General features: G+C 44.3%; 1 protein-coding gene and 1 long non-coding RNA gene across 4 annotated transcripts in view; one reads left to right on the forward strand and one right to left on the reverse strand.

Annotated features, from left to right (window-relative positions):
* Positions 1-3,702, reverse strand: part of WSCD1 (WSC domain containing 1) — a 33,432-nt gene extending 29,730 nt beyond the window's left edge. Inside the window, exons 1-2 of one of the 3 annotated variants that reach the window (XM_054085247.1) lie at positions 3,273-3,702; positions 2,998-3,042 (exon numbers count right to left, since the gene is read on the reverse strand). The gene's annotated coding sequence lies outside the window, so the exon portion shown is untranslated. Of the gene's footprint in view, positions 1-2,997 lie in introns of all 3 variants that reach the window. The other 2 variants (XM_054085248.1, XM_009558666.2) reach the window with 2 other exon arrangements.
* The window catches only part of LOC128854185 (uncharacterized), a 184,169-nt gene that overhangs the window by 125,359 nt on the left and 38,864 nt on the right, over positions 1-19,946 (forward strand). The window lies entirely within an intron of this gene.

Below are 19,946 nucleotides of genomic sequence, written 5' to 3' on the forward strand. Positions count from 1 at the left end.
CAAGTGGAAGCAATAGAGAAATATCACATTATGCAAGTTTTCAAATCATGAGATAAAGAGAGAAAAGGGAAACTTTGGATCACATTTGTGTGGAAAGCAGCACATGCTAAAAGTAAAGCTTAGAAGAAATCTTGTACTCTACCATCTTGAGCCAAAATCCACCCAGATCAAGATATATGTTGATGCTGATGGATTTTGGCTCAGGTCCATTGTTACTTTTTCTAGCTCCTCAAGAAAGTGTCATGTGGAATTGTCTCACTAACTTAATGTAATTTAGGAATTTATGCATAGGAAAGAAAAAGAGGTGATTTCATAATTCCATCACCTTTCCTAGGATATTTTTTAACCAAAAAGAAAGCAAATTATCAGTGAGGAGTTGCTATAATATTCTTTTCCTTCATCATCTTAAACATGTACTCTTCTACGAGATGAGTTCTACGGAATATAACCTGATCATTGACCTTTCTGGCAGTTGCAATGCAATTCTCAAGCAAGACCTATCTAGAAACCAATAACCTGGCATTCCCATAGCATTTGGCTTCAGATGGAGAGGCAGAAACACTCTCTTTGCTCATTTGATAACCCTGCACACAAGGATTTTACCGCAGCTGCCGTCCCAACAGCCTGAGCAGCCCCGGTGTGTCTCAAGCCTCAGACGGCGACGTGCCACACGGTGCCAGCAGCTGCTGCAGCTCATACTGGTTCTGTCTCTCCAGTTTCCTCATCCCTGCCCTTCCTACAAAGCAAGTGGGAAACTCAGTTTGCTTTTTTTTCTTTATTCCGAGGCAGGATGTTTAACTCAGGCACGCGAGGCTGAGTTTGTGTCTGTGCTTTGCTCATGTGCGTCCTGCGTCACCCTCCATGTGGAATACATCCTGTCATTCAGTTCTGCTGCTTCAGAACTCGCTGAGGGTTTGTATTTAAATACAAATAAAGGTTTCTTCCCCATCTCTTCCCAAGTAACCTCCAATTGTTCAATTTAGGTAATTGATCTGGCTTTTAAATATTTCTAGAAACTAACTCTTCCATCCCTTTCCCATCAAAATAAAGCTTATCATTTAGGGATTTCCAGTAAAGTAATGAGGTGCCCAATAAGACATAAATAAATAAGACACAAAGAGATCTTCAGCCTGTCCTGACCACTGAAGGTCCAATGTATCATGCCAGGTTACCCACCGAAAGATCCACCCTTCCTATCTCGGCTTTCGGAAGCAATAAGCACTTCTTCCAACTTACAGAGTTGTACTTGCTAGAGAGTGGGTCTGTGAGGACTCCATGCACATGTCTGGCTCGTGAGCAACTCCTCGCACAACGCTGCTTTGAGTGTTACTTTAAGCACAACACAAGCTCTGTCAACAAACTAGAAATGACATAGAAGCACCACAATTTCTCCACGTGCTGTAGTGGCAAACGTTGCAGCCTGAGAGGGTTTTCTAGCAAGTTTACCGTTGTCTCCCTCACCTGTCCTCTCTTCCCACACTATGTTGAAAGTGCGCTTGCTACAAGATGCCATCAGATTGCAAAGTTATCTTTGATGCTAGTATCACGTCAAAACTGTTAAATAATGGTGAACAGGAAGAAAATCTTTATGCAGAGATAGCAGAAAGATGGAGAAAAACTCTATAGTCCATGAACCACTCAAATCAAGGTGAAAGCACGCAACTTAAAAATATGCATGAGATCCAGTACGTACAAATATGAGAGGTGGTTTACAATTGACAGATAGTTCAGCTTTGGAAGTGAAACGCGATGTCTCAGAGCAGAGCAGCAGCCTGAGACTGGAGTCAGCGCTAACTTGTACGAATTTGGTCGCAGCAGCTCTTTCACTAGACATTCCACTTTTTTGAGAGCAATTTTCTAGTACAGGTAGGTGTAAATCTAGGCAATAACTTTGGTGGGGGCGGCAGTTGCCCGTGGCGAGGGATGCAGGGGAGCCTGCAGGAGGCAGCTGCTCCAGGCAGGCTGGTTGTGAGACCCAGCACTGACTTGGGAATTGTTCCAGTGACAGCTTGGAACAGAAAGCACACCATGGCGATATAATCTTTCATCTATTAATCCAATACTTTTTACCTAGATGAGTGATAAACTCATAATCAGGAGGACTGATTCCATGCCAGTATGGAAAAGATGCAGACGTATACACACCTACATCCTATATGTATACATAAACACTCATATATGTGTGTATACGTTCCGCACACAAAGGGATGTGTACTGAGAAGATAACATACAATATGCTGTCACCATTTGCTGATAAACCGAGACCTGCCAGCAAAAGGTATTCTTGAACCTAGAAAGTATTTTGATCAATAATAAACCATTCACGCATAATGTAATTCCCTTTAAGATTAAGAACTCAGCGAATGATGCTTAAAATCTATATGGGTCTGTGGCTCCAGGCTGAAGTTTTGCAAGAGATTGTTGTAAAAAAATGTGCCATATATTGATTTTTTTTGCCTTATCCCACAGTGGCTTAGAAATGAAATCTTTTCCTGTGTGTGAGGAAGTCTACTGGAATTAAAATAACATGCAGATCTATAACTAAATCTTTTTTAAAGTGTCTTTGACAACCCCCTGAACATCTAAATTCCTGCAACATCCACCTAGTAAAAATTGTTAGTCTATTTATTTAGCATAACGATGCTTCAGAAAGTGTTCAGAGAAGCCGAGCATCCTAGCCTGCCTCACCAGGCTGTGTGACACAAACACACTCGCATTACCCATGCCTACTTTTCAAGTAGAATGTTTTGTGGATGCTCAGAGAAGGGCATCTCGAGAGCAAACTGCAATCTTTATAAATAATGCAGCTGATTCTCATGTGCTTAGATGCCGTGGATAAATTTAATAAATCAAACAGCCATTCAGACTGCAATGAATGTTAATACCTCAGCCTCTGCAAAAAGTTGTCTGGTTATTACTTGTGTCAAGGCCAGCTGACGTGCAGCTTGCAGACCCAGATAATGCAATTGTATGAGAAAAAGAGGGAAAAAACCTCACCTTTCGGTTATGGTCGAGGAACTCCTCTTATAGCCAGGCAAAGTCCTAGACAATCCAGTGAAATATTACGAAAGCTGTAATGCATATCTGAAAAGCTGATAAATCCTGCTCCCTCTGCCCTTCCCCACTAATCCTCCTCCTGCCTCCCCCTTGCAGCACGCAGAGCCGTAATCCTCCCGAGCACCCTCCGTGCTGCCGGTGTCTGCACGGCGTTCCGGTCTTTCCAGCTGTTCATATCGGTAACTAACCCAGCCCGGCACACGCTCCCTGCTCACCGTCGCCGTCCCTTGCTGGGGCCCCGTGGCTTCACCGGGTTGGGGGACCAGGGTCCTGCACCCCGTAGGGGCTGGGGGAAGGGAAACGCTCCATAGCTCCCAACGCCAATGGGCAGGATGGAAGCAACCTCAACGCTGCGCTGCCCAAATCCTCAACCGCGGTCGCTCCACTTGTGTTTCGTAACGTTCCCCTGTTGAGGGAAACAGAGCCTCCTCTCCGTTGCGTCTGCTCCACAGAGGAGCTCTGCAGCCTTCCGCAGCTCCCGACGTTTCCAGCCCTACCCGTACGCTCTATCTGTCTGTGTGTTTGTCTAAATGCACGGATGGCTGCATAGGCAGAGAGCGAAGTGGCAGCAGCAGCAGCGTGAGGACCTAATGCGATCAGCTGAACAGATGCTCCTGTGTTTGTTTCGCGGTGCCTCTTCCCACTAGGGGCAGATCCCTGTGGAGACGCCTCTCGGGAGGGAGACCCAGACCTCTTCCCAACAGGTCTACAGGGTCCCAGGAAAGCGAGTCCCCACCAAAACTCCTGGCACCAGCTCGGAGATTTCAGGCAGTGAATTGTTATTCTGAGCACAGGTGGATAGGAGTCAATTATTTATAAATGTGAGAGCTGAAAGGCAGTTTTCTCGGTGTCCTTAGGACTGTTCTGCTCTGCCGTCTGCACGGCACGTATGGGCTCTTTTCTGCTACTGCTTCCCAGGGTGATGGATCAGTTTATAATTACCCTTAAAGCACCTGCATTTAAATGGGAGTAGGCTGCCCGCTTGTAGCTGCATGTGGCTTTGAAGCACCTCATAGTCTTTGCATATTTAAATCAAACCTATGGAGATTTGTCTCTTAGAGACAAAATCGGATGTGGGTTTGGGGACCCTCATTTACCTCCTGCCATGAAGAGTGCGGATTGGTAATGTGAGACTGAGTGGCTGTCTAGCTGCGAGAAAGCAGCACTTGGGAGCTTTCTTGGATCTGAGAGGTGAGAGGGGATTTGGATGCCATGTGGGGACTGATCCTGTTTCCCTTCTTTATGCTGCAAAACACTTATGCTCTGACCAGCCCCGTGGGATTCAGTGATGCTGTGTGTATGGAGCTCTTTCCATCCAGCACATCCCACGACTGGGAGCCAAACTGCCAATGCCATGCTAACAGCATGCAAATAATACTTGGCTTTCCCATCTCTGGTCAGTTCAGGAGAAGACGGACCTGGCTGTCCGTTTGTGGTCTCTGCACACGTGCCAGCTAACTTCAACCCCCCTGTAGTTTTGAAGCAGATTTGGATTAGAAATGCACCCAAAGACGGCAGCTTTAGGCTAATCTCACTTGTTCACAACTTGGCAAAAAATAGTGCTGTGATGCTGGAAAGGTTCAATCTTTAGTTGGCACCAGCGTCAAGGGAAGAATTTTACCACGTTTGTGTTTGTATCACCTTAGTTACGTGCATGTTTCTTGTCTTAGACCTATGTAAGCAACCTGTGCCTGATTACAATTCAGTCTTTCCTTTTTTGAAGGTTGTTTTGTCTTATTGCCTTTTGCTTTAGGAACAAATAAATGCAGGAACTTCTGTTTCTTATGCAACATGGGAAGTAATTTACGGTTGTGGTTTCAAGGGCCAGATCTCCCCCTGAGATCCCAATGACCATGGGCAAGCTGTGCACCTCCCAGCACCGCACGCCTCACACTGCTCCTCGTGTCCCTCGCTGTGTCCAACTCCTCACCGTGATGAGAGCCTGTACTGGGGCTCATGATAGGCTTCAAAAATATAAAAACATCATGACAACTACAAATCCATTTAGCCACCAGATATGCCCATCTTTATCTATAAGAAATAAATTGCAGTTGCTGACAGAAGATCCTTCTGTGAATAATTTTGCAATTGTTGCAAATCGTTTTCAGAGACAGAAAACCAGGAAGGAAATACAAAGAGTTCCAAGTGTTCACATAATTCTGACGATCCTTCACACTTGGTAATATGTGAACAGCTAAGTGCTTTTGCTCTTAACAAATGTTTTCTGGGACTGAATGTGTTGATAGGACTGCCATAGTACAGCGATTTTGTGAAGTTTGATTAATGGAGAACCCCGAGACTTGATGTTCAAGTTTTGAAACAGTGAGATCTATTCTCACCCTGAGAAAAAAAATGCACCTTTTAGATCACAACCCATCCAACCTTTATGTGTTCCTGCAGCTTTAAGACTGCAAAAGACTGAGATTAATTTAATTTTACTGAAATTAAATTAATTGTTAAATGTAATGACATTCTTAAAAGTTACGCTGGGCTGGGGCCTAAATCAATGGAATTACAGGAATTTGCCCAGGTAGAGCAGTGGCGGGAAATGAAGTTCAGGACTATAAGCCAGAAAAACGATGCTGAAAATGTACAAAGAACCCAATTGCACTGTGGCGTCACCAGCGCGACACGTGCACCCGTGACGCTGTATTGTTAGATGCTGTAGCGAGGAGCCCTTTCTCTGAGGTACAAGATGGAAATGGAGAGGGTGGCTGAGCTTTGCCAGGATGCACGGGTGCCAGCGGGAGCTGAGGCTGCGCTGGAGCAGTACCTTGAGCTGGCACATGGATGGCGTGGACTGCACAGGGTTCTGCAGGTGTATGCGGGCAGGAATGTCCACTCGGGACCACTTCCACTTGCTGAGGGAGCAAGATTGAGTGCACCCTTAACAGTTTTGCAGATGACACCAAGCTGAGTGATGCAGTTGCCACACCGGAAGGACAGGATGTGATCCAGAAGGATCTGGACAGACTGGAGAAGTGGGGCTGTGACAACCTCATGAGGTTCAGCAAGGCCAAGGGCAAGGTCATACACCTGGGTCGGGGCAATTCCTGATTTCAGTACATGATGGGGGATGATGTGATGGAGAGCAGCCCTGCAGAGAAGGACTTGGGGTGCTGGGGATGAGAAGCTCGACATGAGCCGGCAACGTGTGCTCACAGCCCAGAAACCAACCATGTCCTGGGCTGCATCCAAAGAAACATGGCCAGCAGGGAGGGAGGGGATTCTGCCCCTCTATTCCTCTGTTGGGAGACCTCATCTGGAGTATTGTGTCCAGTTCTGGAATTCTCAACGTAAGAAGGAGATGGAGCTGTTGGAACGGGTCCAGAGGGGGCTACAAGGATGATCAGAGGGCTGGAGAACCTCCCATAAGAGGACAGGCTGAGAGAGTTGGGCTTATTCAACCTAGAGAAGAGAAGGCTCAGAGGAGATCTTATAGTGACCTTCCAGTACCTGAAAGGGCTACAGGAAAGCTGGAGAGGGGCTGTTCATAAAGGCTTGTGGGGATAGGATGAGGGTGAAAAGGTATAAACTGGAGAGGGGCAGATTTAGGCTGGACGTTAGGAAGAATTTCTTCCCCATGAGAGTGGGGAGACACTGGAATGGGTTGTCCGGGGAAGTTGTGGCTGCCCCATCCCTGGAGGTGTTCCAGGCCAGGTTGGATGGGGCGTTGGGCAGCCTGAGCCAGTGGGATGTCCCTGCCCGTGGCAGGGGGGTTGGAACTGGATGATCTTTAAGGTCCCTTCCAACCCAAACTATTCTATGATTCTATGATTGCTGCAAAGCAAACGTCAGCTTGGCTCTGCCCCAGCCTGGCACGCTGCTGAAGGCATTGGTGAGACCTGTGCAGCATGACGAGAGTGTCCCAGTGCCGTGTAATGGCTTTGACGTACGATCTGTTTTCACAGTTTTGACAGGAAAACAACCACTATCGTTTGGAGGTCTTGCAGCTGCTCTGCTTTGGTTCTGGAATTCAAGCAAAGCCCAGACAAACTGCCAGGTTTTGTAAAACATCAGCCCCGCTGCACTGAGCCCTCTTTAACGCCAGCCTGCTTCCAGGATTTTGCGTACAAAGTACCACCCAGGGGCTGGATTTGGTGCAGCTGTGGAGAAGACTCCAAAAGCCACAAAGTGACCCAACCGAGGGGGTTATGGGACACAAACAGCAGTGTCACATCACTTTGTTCAGGATCCAAGCCAGCATCATTTTATGAGGATCGACGAGAAAAACAAAGGAAGGGTAGGTTTGTATTCCCAAGGAGATGGCAACACTCCTCTCTTGGCAGTATCACGGCAGAGAATTTTGAGGTGGCGGTAGGAGATGCTCAGCGTCCCCAGCTGGTGCTGCATCGCACTGTTCGTGGCAATCGCGGGAGCATCTTGTTGGGGACTCGGCTGCTGTGGTCACTCAGAGCGGGCACGGGCAGCAGCAGCACACGTGGTGCTCTGCTCTCCTTGTGTGACCTGCATGGCTGCGCATCCAGAGTTCTTCTGCACACAAAGTTTCTTTGCTTTAGTTGGACTTAAAGTATTTAAAAGACAATTTTAAAGCTTGCTTTCTTATTTCAGTTTACCTTGTCTAGTGAAACTGGAAAAGAAATCGGTAAACCCTGTGGATGAGGTGATATTAATAATCAGGAGGTGCTGTGAAATCGCCGTTCTGTGAAGACAGGAATTACAGTGTGGTTTCAGTGAACAACACAAGGCGTTCATAAAGCTTGTCCACGTAAGGTATGCAAACGCTTAATTAAGGCAGCTGAAATAAATCAATGCATTCTTTTTCAAGGCCATCAGATTAGATGTGATAGTAAAGTGCTTTCCTGTCACCACTCTCAGCACTGTAAGACCCACATTGTGCTGAATAGTCTCTTTTTTTTTAAAAAAAAAGACGTAACTAGTCTGAGATGAGATAACTAACAATTAATTAGATAATTAATTAGTAGTCCCATCTGGCAACTGACATTAATTTTGCTCTCTTTTTACCCAAGGGTGACAAATAGGGATTAAATCCATGGTAGCTTTGGGGAGGCCACTTTAGCAACTTGCACAAAATCTCTCTGTATTGAATCGGCAAAGTCTCTTCTACCTTCTCATTTTTTCTCTTTGTTGCAATTATCTGTCATCACACAATACTCATGTCAACTCAGTTTTGTTACTCATATGGAAAAAAAAATAATAAAATGTTCCAGATGAGAAAATTGGTGACCAAACTCTGCTTTTTCTGTGTTCTGATGCCTGTGATCCCCAAGAAGATAGTGGGAACCGCTACAGATCTGAACTTTTGTAACTGAGAGCAGGACCCTGCCTGGTGAATCTGGAAAGTTGGAGGTGGATGACGAAAAATATAAAAGAAATATAAAATCAGAGGGTTAAATGTAATGAAAGCTTCTGTGATAGTGCTGCGTAGTTCTGGTAAATGTAAAGGCAACTGAGATAATTGATCTCTATATGGAAACTGTGATGTGAAAACTAGAGATGAACATAGGAATCTGAAGGTCTTTTGCAAATGCTCATTAACAGTGGTGTTTTTTTCTCATCCAAGAATATGCAGGATACCAATTCACCAACAACCAGTGAATCCGGTTAGCAACCAATCCAACTTAGCAAAATCCTAAGAGGCAGTACTGTTTTAAGTGTCTTATCCTACCTGCGCATCTAGCCTGGTAGTTTATTTCACATGGTTTCAATAATGAGTAAGAGAGGACTTTCTGGGACTGGGAATAGGTCTCTGTCCAGAGAAAAATGGAACCCTCTCAAGCAAGAAAAGTGTTTGAAGTTGAGGAGACAGCTGACTGAAGGAGGAGCTGGGTTTGCTTTTGATTATGCCAAATTATACACTCAAACATGGATGAAAAAGAGAAACACAGCGTTTTATCTAAGACAGTGGCCATCATCTTGAGGGTCCTGGGCTTGGGTCCGAGATTCACCACACACTCCTCATGTGACCATAAGGTAAGGGTCTAAAAGCCTTGACAGGGAGACTTCTGCTGCTTTTTGTAGATCTCAAAGAGAGACAGAAGCCTCAATACCCTTCACAGTCCTCGCCATAATCTCTCAATTCTTCAATTTCCCATCTGGTTAATAATATTGCTTTTTCTCCCATTCCCTGGGGAATTGTTCTGTCCTTCGCGAGCAGCAGAGGTTGGTCTTATCATGTGCACTCTGTCTCAAAGCTGTAAGATGATCACCTCGGTTTAATCCAGCCTGACTGCAGGGGGTGCTGGCTTTAATATTTTGTTTACAGATGCAGTTTAAATGCCATAAAGAGAAGAATCTGTTCTACGTTTGAAGTGCTAATGCCGTTTTGAGTACGGCAAAGCCAAGTCATCACTTTGAAGAGTGAGCCCTGGAAAGTTTTAAGGGGATTGTAAATAATGGGCCTTCAGCATCCATCTGCTTTGACCCTCATGGCACCACCTTCTCCTCCCTGGGATGGGACTGCTGGGAATATCTGCTGGTGGGACAGCAAGGATGGAATTAAGACGTGTTGGATGGGAAGAGGCAGGAGTGGTGTTTATTATGAAGAATGATGTGTGAGATTGTTTCACTTGTTTTCAAACTCAGACCTACAGGACATTATTCTTGTTTTACTTGCACTATTTTCTCATCTGTGTCATCCCATTGTCTACAAAGTTGTGCCTTGCCAAGCCCCATGTGAGCGCCTGTTGCAGGTCCTATGAAATTAAATGGATCAGGTTGTAAATTCAAAGGACGATCTGGTGTCTTATGTGGTAAACGTAGTGTAAGAATGAGCAAAGAAAAGGAAAACTAGGTAAAAAGCTGAGCAGAATGCAGTCATAGAGAAATGATATCTAGTGTCACTAAGAGAAAAGGGGCAAAACTAGGAAGATAAAGCGTGTATGCATTATGATCATGTTGTAAAATCAGTCATTTGGTGGAATGAGTGGCAGCTGGAAGCATTCTGCATCTGGGAAATATCCTAAGCACTTTCTTTCTCTGCTGGATGGTTTTGCTTGGTTGTTGCACAAAATAAAGAGCCGAAATTACAAAATGAGTGGCATTACTTACAGGATCCTGTTGTGGGAACAGTTCTTGTGGTAAATGACTCAAACTTTCAGTCACTTCAGAAAATAGGCTCAATTGTAAAAGTAAGGATCAGTTGAGGTAAGTGACAGTTTTTACTACTGTGGTTTCAAGAAGAAAAATCTAAAGAACTGTATGGTTTCATAAATGAATGTAACGTAGCAAATAGTTTTCCAGTACTTTTTATTTAATATTCCTAAATACTCTGGGATTAGGCATTCCAAGCAATGCCTACCTACAATTTTCAGTTATTTTCTGAAATGACTGAGCAAAACATCTGTTTAGTGCGGTGGTTGACAACGTCATTCGTTTTCCGGAATGACTGGTTTCATAACATAAATGCCATATTATGTGTAACATAGGGAAAACTACCAGATCTAATACAACTGTTGGCAAAACTCCCAATGATTTTGGAGCACCCAATATGTCAAATGCCATGCATGAAGCATTTGTTGACAATTGTGCAGATCAGTGAAGAATCTTAAGTTCCTAAGACATCTTCCAGAGCTTATTTAGTGCTAAAAAGGTCCTAATCCGTATAGCGATAGCAGGTGATTTATAACAAGTGACGCTGTAGCGTGGGGTGTAGGCTGTTGCATCTGATTCCCAATTGGGGTTCAAAATGATGGGAAGAGGTGCTGGAAGGTGCAGCACAAATCAGCCCATGTGGATCTGGGGCCTCCAGCATTGCAGAGGAGTTTCCTCTTTCCTACCATCACTGCTGCTAAGATGGGGTCATAGTTTTGGAAGCAGCTGATATCACTTTGCACTTTTTGGGAGTCTGAATGGACAGATGATCTACAATAATGAGTGCTTGAAGAAACAACCCCTTAAAAGAGAAATGAGCAAACCAAAAAGGATAACATCGAGGAGGGTCTTGAACACATTCCTAGTGTCTAAGTGGAAGTGAAATAACATTTGAAAATATGAGTTGCAATAAAGTCAAGTTAATTTCCAAATTCAGAAGGGATTTGAAAGGTGAAGGTGGATTTTGAGCATAAATAAGGATTGCTGTAGTTATTGCTGTTCCTATTGCTCAATTTAGAGTTTATTAAATTCTGAAGTATGCTGTGAAAAAGGACCAGGTAAATATGATGAGTTTCAGCCAGGGTGTTGCTGGCCTGAAGGCCATTAGGATTTTGTTTCTCCCCTTTAACACAGCATCACATAAAATGGAGCGAGGAAGCTTCAAAATAATAAAACTTGGCGGTGGTTCTTTGCACTGTGAATAATTAAGCTGTGCAGCTCCTTGCTGCTTCAGTAATCATCACCTAGCGCTAGCACAGAAATGTGGGACTGGTTTGATTTGACTGAAAATGGAAAAGATTTGTGAAAAGCAGCTATTGTGTGCACAATTTGGGAACAGGTTTGCTTTGAAGCCAGTAGGTGTGGAGTGAGTTCTGGCAAACCGGTAGCAGAGGGGGATTGTGTAGCCCTTGTACAGGGTTTATTTCCCATTCCAAACATTGTGAACTTGTTGATATTCCCTTACTTCAGGCATACATCATGTTGCGTTACGGGTTTTTGTCATGTTTCATTTACACCCTTTTAAGTTCCACAGATATTTAGGTATTTTTTGAAGAAGTGCCAACAACACAGATGGCGATTGCACATACTGCTGTGCAAGAAAGTGTTGGTGGTGTGGTGAGCACCCCTGGGAAAAGAAATGCAAAAATTAGATGATGACATGGCTTTTTGGCACTGATGATGAGGAACGTGACAGGGAGGTGGTGTTGATGGACGGGAGAGGATTCAAGGGAATTAGCTGCAGGCACTAAGCAGAGTAGATAGGCATGTGAACATGAGTTCTGAGGTAGAATTTATTGTTAGTTTTGCAGTAAAAATCATCATTTTGCTGATCTCTGCTGGTCTTTGTGCTTGCAGCTTCATGTAAAAGCAACTAAATTGAGGGTATCATTTGACCTGACCGTTAATAGATGATGGTGATGCAGAGTAATTGTTTCTAAGTGGCTGCTAAAGGTAAATTTGCTAAAAGCACCACTCAAAGGTTCGGATCCAGAGAATATAGTAGCATGCTCGGTTGCTAATGTGTTGAGCATATTGCAATATATGTGCAGAAACAGTTCTTTATATCTGTAATCTTTGAGGTGATTTGATTTACGATTTGGGGAGTAATAACTTTAGTCATAAGAGATGGTTTCTGGTAGAGCATGGCCAGAGGACACAGCTATGATACAAGTAACCGGGAATTTAATGGTCAACTTAAATGGTCTTCATTCTTTTTTACCTCAAAATCTGTGCAACATTTCTGCTTCTATCTCTGTCGCCCTCTCTGTTCTGCCCACACGTTGGTTCGTGGTATCCACCTACTCTTGTCTCAGCAGAAGTACTTTAACCTACCAGGATGACCACATGTCAGGGACCTGGTGGTGCATATGAGCTGCAAACCATCCTATTTGTTCTGAGATGTTTCTCCACCAAGGCCAGCCCGAGCCTGGCAGGACCCACTGCTGCTCCACAGTGCACGTCTGGGCTCCAGTCATGCTACATGTCCACATTTGGCCCACTGGTCCCACCGTGGCCCAAGCAGTGGAGACAGGGAGCAATGGCAAAACGCAGAGCTTGGCTCATTGAGTGTCTTGAGTGCATAAACACTAAGGTTTGTGAAGGTACACAGACTAGAAGAAAACAGTGTGTTTGCAATCACACCGCGTGAAGCAGAGCACTTCCTGCTATTCAAGTGACTGCAAATGTAACTCGAATGTATATTCCTTCCTGGTATTGTGTGTCTAACAGCAGGATCCCTTTGTACTGAGCTCAAGGGAGATGGACAGTCCTTGGCCAAATCAGCTTACTATCTTTGTCCTTCCTATTCAAGTATTTTTCAACCTCAGAAAACACATTTAGCTTAAAGTACTGATATTTTTCTGAGTGCTGCCTTTTGATGTTCTTGACTGGTATTATCTTCTAAATGCAGCTGTTTGTTGAAGAGAAGAAAGGTCAATGTACCTGCAGTTCACCAGCATTTCGGTGATTCAGTGCTGGCTTACTTAGGTATGCGGTAGGTTTTGCAGTGCACCAAGCTCTTGAGATGTTGTCTCCCACCCTCCCATTCAGACTCAGAGCTGGATTTCAAGGGGTGCTTTATTGGAGCTGCTCAGCCAGACCATGTGAAGGAACAATGTGGCTGATAAGACCTTACCTTGTGGTAATCGCAAAGCAACACCAGCTAAAGTCTTCAATGAAATAAATCTGCTTTTGTTTTCCGCTTGAAGGTTTGTTCTTCAGACAAGTACGAGTAATATCTTATTCTTTGTTTTTAGTGGACCATAATAAACCTGAGCAGAGAGAAAGTTACCTGAGCTATAAACATTCCAAAGTCTCCAATGTCTGCCCATTTCTTAAAATAGCAGTACCAGTGCCTCTTGGAAACCTTTCAGATTTTGTAGAGGAAAGTGAGGTTGTTAGAGCAGTAGACCAGGGTTGTTCCATGCTGGCTCAATCATTTGTTATCATGAACCAGCAGTGACAATTAGTGAGCCCTGAACGCTCAGCACAACAAAAATCACTGTGATTCAGAGTTTAAATGAAAGTCAGGGTACCTCACAGTGCTCTTTGCGAGCTGGCCTTGCAGTTAACACTCAGCACCTTTCCCAGCTTTGAAGGGAGAAATAGTTGAGTCATGGCAATTAGTCTGCTGTCTTCAGTGCCCATAAATTGGGTTATGGTCTGGCAGCACTCTCGAGTTGGCCAATTAGGTTTTTCTGTGGCAAAAGCTGCCCACTCCCTCTGGTTTTAAGTGCATCACAAGCAACAAGCACGGCAAACCATCAAAGGCAAATCCAAGGAGTCAGAGATCATGAAGGAGAGACAAGAGCAACATCATGGAGAAAAGTAGGAAGAGGAATGACAGAGAAATAGTGAACTACAGGTGCTCAGTTAATTTCTCTTGTAACATTGGAGCAAGGAGGGGTTCAGCAATGCTCAAGATTTGAAAACCTATTTGCACATTTGTCTGGTGGCACAAAAAGACTGTGAAATATATCTGGGTAAGAAAATAATAACAGCCATGTTTGGGATAGTTAAAGAGAATGAAATTGAGGCGTATAGCAAAACCTTTCTTCTCTGAGTTATCCACAACTTGATTTTCCTGTGCACTCAGAAAATCAGTGCAAGCAATCAGCATCAGAGACAGGATGGCGGATTGGATGGCAGACAACTGGTTTATGTTTCCATTTCTAATGTTTAAGGTAATGAGCAGAGCAGATGTAGATGAGCATTTTTGGTATTGGCATCCTTAGCTGTCTCCTACAACAATTAATCACTGTCCGTCTGCTAATGTTTCAAGCTGAGACGTTTGAACCCAGACCTCAGCTCCAGACAGCTCAGGGGGCTGCCAGGGGGATACTCAGGGCAGTGTGAGGCTGTGACATTTCGGGTCCAGTTCTCTTCACCAAATGAGTGGAAATGAAACCCCTCAGCTCTTTGTGCAGCTTGGATATAAACTTAGATATAGCCTAAATTAAGCTCATGTGCCTAATTCTCCTGTAGAACAGTAATGGAGGTAACAAAACAGCTCATGGATTAGATTAGTGTAATATCTTTGTCTGGAGTTACTGGGATGAAACATCGCGGAGCTCTGGACACAGTCGGAGCTGTGGGCTTTCAGCTGCTCACAGTACCAGCCTTGAAACATTAGATTCTAGGAGGATTTATTTTCTTCTTTCCATTGTTAGATCCCTGAGCCGTACAAAATCCTGCAAAACACTTCAGTGTGTCCAATTCATGTGAGAACCGTTAAGTTTAATTTAGAGTTTTGTTTGCTGTTTCCCTTAGTATTAGCAATATACATCAAACTACGCTCATAGTTCCACCCACATAAAACTAGGCTTTTCTGCTGTACTTAGTGCATTTATTTCAGATTTTCATCTTCTCCCCGTTCCTCCATCAGACTCTGTCAAATGAAATGCATCCATCAGTTTTCCATCCTCATTACTTTCAAAGCTTCAGTTTGGTTTTGGAGCAAGGGCTGGGCTGTGGCCGCTCCCTGGGAGATTCCTCAGCTCCACACACCACGGGCTGTGCCGACTTTCCGGACTGGTTGCAGGAGAACCCCAGGCTCATTTCCCACATGGGGGGCATAGCTGTGGGACTTCCCCCCCCTGCTTTTCTTTACCAAATTCAGAGGCCTTGCTGGCAGCGAAGCCAGGGCTCGGCTGTTGCTTGGTAACCACAGCCACATTTCAAAAATGTACCCTTTTACAGCCAGCTTCCCAAACTAATGGCTTTGAAAGGAACAGTTGTTCTTTCAGGATCATTTTCATTTTGTTCTTTCTTGGGGAAAAAAAAAAAAAAAAAGTGGGGGGAGGGAGCAGTCTTTCAGCTCCAGCTTTGCTTTTCTTCTCTCTTTCCTCGCATCTGGTCCCACAAAGAGGTGTAGTGTCACATGCCCGGGAGCAAAACCCTTTCATCCTTCTCTCCTTAGGGTTTAGCTGTTATCATTTCTGAATTTCAGTCTGAGCGGAAGGAGACTGGAAGTGTTTCTAATAACTCCTGCTATTTGTCTTGCCTCTACTCTTTGTTGAGCATAGTTTTCTTCTTCTAAGAGTAACACCTTTCACCCTCTTTGGGGAGGACGGTTGGTGTGGTAGGTAGGACTGCTGACATAGAAGCGTTCCGTGTCTGTTCTCAACCCTCATTGTGGTTTGCTGGATGTCACTTGCTCCTTCATGCCTGGCTCTCGCCTCCACACACTGGCTTCAGCGATCCCCTCACAGCGCCCTGTGCTCTGCGGGCAGCTGAGCTCTGTGCAGCTCAGCTGTGATCTTTCCATCATGAATATGGGGTGAGGTTGTCAGGTCCCAGTGGGGTTATACCTGGAAGAGTTGCATCAGCTGTAGACCACAGGCAAACGAAAAGCTTAACTGCCTTGAAACTAAACTGCTGCTGTTCACCTCATGGCAGTCTTGTGTTCCTCTTTAGCCTAAGAGGCAGCCATGTCTGTGGAGGTCGCGGCCTCATTGGTTGAGGTCAGCAGGATTACACGTAAGCCTCCACAGGCATGATCAGCTGGCTTGGCTTTAGTCTTCGTGTTCCTGCTGATGTAGCACCTCGGTCATGGATAATGCAGGGTTTTGATCTAGCGGGAAGCTCACATTGTGTGTCACTCCCATTATAATTATTCCCAAAGACGCAGTACGGAACTGTTGTTAGTAATTAATTTCTATCCAGTCTTACGTTTTTGTTTGGCATCAATATCGAGACATATCTTCCACATAACTACTTTTACAATGCTGGTAATAAATACTGGGAAGATGATCACTCTGTCCTGATCCCTTGATTAGCAAACTAGAAACTTTCTGGATTATATTCACAAGGGCACGGATTCTCGTACCATTCAATTGCTCGTACCATCATTCAGTTGCTTGGGATGGAGAAGTGGCTCTGCAAAATAATCATAGTCCACTGGGGTAATGAAATATAAACCTTTATTGTGGGAGCAGTGAGGTGATCTGCTTGGTATTTTGATGCCAATGCTCGTTTTCAGATTTTAATGATAGTCCCACAAGCTATAATATTCCTTGGCTGTCCAAATGGCTCTCCTCCTACATCTAAAACATCAAAGACTGTTGTTGTTTTGAATTTCAGTCCAGCTTTCAGAACAGGGTGCCACAGAGCAGCAGATGAGAAGGCCATGTTAGCAGCAAAAGAAAGCAGTATTGAGGTATCTTTCTATGCCACTAGCAAAACAAAGACTGATTGCCTTGGCCAAACTCAAAAGAAGACAGAGTAGGTTGTGATGACCCTGATGACCTGCAAATTGCTGTAGTCCTCTGTTGAAGCTGTTAGCCATGCAATCACGTGATGTAGCATACCAAGGTGATTTTGTCTTGGTCTCTGTTGATGTAGACTCTCAGACATCTGCGGGTGAGCTCATGAAGGAATGGCAATAGGTCACATTATTCCTGCAGATTCAATGCTGGGTGATTCATGGTAAGAGGAGACTGGTGGAAGAGCCCAAGGTCATTCCTTTTGTACAGGACCATGCACTTTGCAGAGAAGTACAAGTCGAAGAGTTTCCAGTGTCAATGATGTGCATCTGAGAGGGCTTCTGAGCACAGATGCACGACCTCTTTCCAGCAGTACCCATATCACTGACTGACTGGCAGCAGTAGTGCTATGAAACGTTAGGTCATCCCTTGTGTTTTAAAACACAGTACTGTGTCTTGGGCTCAGAGGTCAATTCCACCAATCATGCTAAAGCCATTTAGAGTGTCTGAAGAGCTGCATTCAATTTGTGCCAACTCAGTCTGTTTGAAAATTGAAATGACATTGTCTTAACAACACTGGATGTGGACTGTCACTTATTATTCCACTACTGCTGCCCCATCACCTAGAAACACATGCAGCTGCTAAAGAAGTGTGTAACAGTGCGGAAAACACCTCTCTAAGCCGCATCCTAAACTTGTAGAGTCATAGCAAATGCATCAATCCATGCACCAAGATTAATTTGGTGCTGGAGCAAGGGATACCTACCTCCATGGGTTCAGCCCTCTCCTGGAACGTGAGATAAGGTTCACCCCGGATGACCTTGTACCTCCTGAATCTGAGCACCACGGCAGGTCCTGAGGGAGATCTGTTGCGGCTCAGGACTACCTGTGAGTGGTTTCAGGTGCCTGAAGGTGTCTTGACTCTTTGGAGACCATTTCAGTGATGAGATGAGGTGGTACATCACGCCCCAGCTGTCCTGCAGGATGGCGGCCTCCCTTTGGAAGCACTGGGCTCAGCGCTCTCATATTTGACTGAATCATGATGGATCGGGTTTCTCCAGTGTTAGTGGGCAATAGAGGTTTTTTCTGTTTACTGCCTTTCCTTTGACCTGTTCCCCTCCTGAGAGATACTCTGCTAATGCATTTACTTGTGAAATCTGCCTGAAGCTCTTAAAGAAGGTGAAGTGGAATGAAGGGGAAAAAGAATACATGGTAGGAGAAGAAACATTTTCTTGTTTCCGTTACCTTTTTTGTTGTTCTTCATTTTTTGGACTTTCACTGTGACGAACAACAAATATGTAAAAAGTCTCTATGCATCAGAAAAAAATGCCAATACATGCAACAAGAATGCTGTTCCATAACACAATTAAAACCAGGTATAGTTTGAGCAACATCAGTATTCCTTCAGAAGGTAGTGCTGCTTTACAGAAGTAAGCACTGCTCACATATTTATAAACATCTTTCCGAATTACTTCCTTAGGCAAGGGAAAGTCGCACCCGGTAAAATCTCTTAACTGAATTTACCCTAATTTTCAAAGCTATCTATGTAAAAAAAAAAATGCTTACAGCGAATACCATCTCACACTGTAATGCTTTGATGGGAATTGGGCTGAGGGAAGGTGTACCACCTTGGTCATCACCCATGCCGGGAACTGCGATAGGCATCTTGTAGACCACCTCCCAAATGCATCTTTCTTCATCCACATCTGTTTTCTTCTGTCCCTTTCAGCTCCCATTGAATTCCCTGGGTCCCTTCTGCCCTGGCCCTCTGTGGTTCTCCATCAGACCATGCTGGATATGATTCTTGAGTTATAGTTATTGTTTACTCTGCCCCAAGCAGCATGACCCCCATCCATGAGATTATTATTCTTGATAATGATCATAAATATTATCATCACTTAGATACACCTTAATTTTATATTACATGATAGGACAAAAGAATTGAAGATCGTTGAACCCGGGGCATTCTTACTGTGCCGTATTTCCACACCAATTAACATCTCTTCCAGAGCAAGGATTCAAGGCATCTGCCCATAGCCCACACTCCATAGCTACCTTTTATTCACATAAATATTAACCATGGTCACCTGGGTGCGTTATTCATATATTGCTGATGTCCTCAGTCAAGTCAACAAAATATTCAGAGTGTCGTTGGAACGTTTAGGAAGAATAAGACAAGAAAATTGCCCATCTTATTTTTAGTCCGGCAATTAAAAACATCCAAAGAAGCAGGCTATTTATACAATCAGAGTATGTGACACAGAAAGAGCCAAGGAAGAAAGCGAGCTGGACAATCTGGGCGGTATATGGACACTGGGATAGGTGGGTGCGGAAACTGAAAAGTTGTGATGATGAATGTGGTGTGAAAACCGGGCTGGTGGAAATCACAAGGAGAGGAGTCAGTGCTAATAAATATTGCATTAATAACAAGAAAGGATCGCTCACATATTAAGCTGAATGTACGCTCTCCTCCTTTTTTAACAGCAAGTTCAGAAGCAAGTGTTTGTTATCAGGTTTTGTTCTGCCTGTTTGTTTTTAACTTTGGATTCTCTGTTCTAGATGTTTGCAGCCATCTGAACCTTTGGGGTGCATTAATATTTTAGCAAGATGGGCAACACGAGGCAGTGAAATTTCCAGCATCTTTGAAACGTGGAAAGGATTTGGAAGTAGATGATGGGCAAGTGGTTGTCTTAATTCTGCATTATAACAGCAGAGACAACACGAGTCCCTCCTCTTTCTTCTCCCTCTCCCACACACTCACCGAAAGAGAAATAAAAGGCACATTCATTGGCAAGTTGGTGATGGGCTGAAAAGGACCTTTATCTATCCCGTAAACAGAGCTGCGATTCCCTACACTCTCCTTCTCTAAATTCTGGGTTGATGACTTGTTTTCCTGTGCTTCTCAGGTGGGTAAGGCTCTCCAAAACATAAGCATTGATGTAATAAATCAGAGAAAGAAAAAAAAAACCCTGCACGCTCATACTTCTGTATCTCAAAGGCAAGCGAAAATGAAGTCAAATGGCACAGTACGCAAGCCAGCGTTTTCTGAAAACTGGAGTCAGACCTTCCAAGTCCACACTTAGTGTCCTTTTAGGAACTATTCATTCATCA

The sequence above is a fragment of the Cuculus canorus genome, chromosome 20 (genome assembly GCF_017976375.1).
Source record: "Cuculus canorus isolate bCucCan1 chromosome 20, bCucCan1.pri, whole genome shotgun sequence".
NCBI lineage: Eukaryota > Metazoa > Chordata > Aves > Cuculiformes > Cuculidae > Cuculus > Cuculus canorus.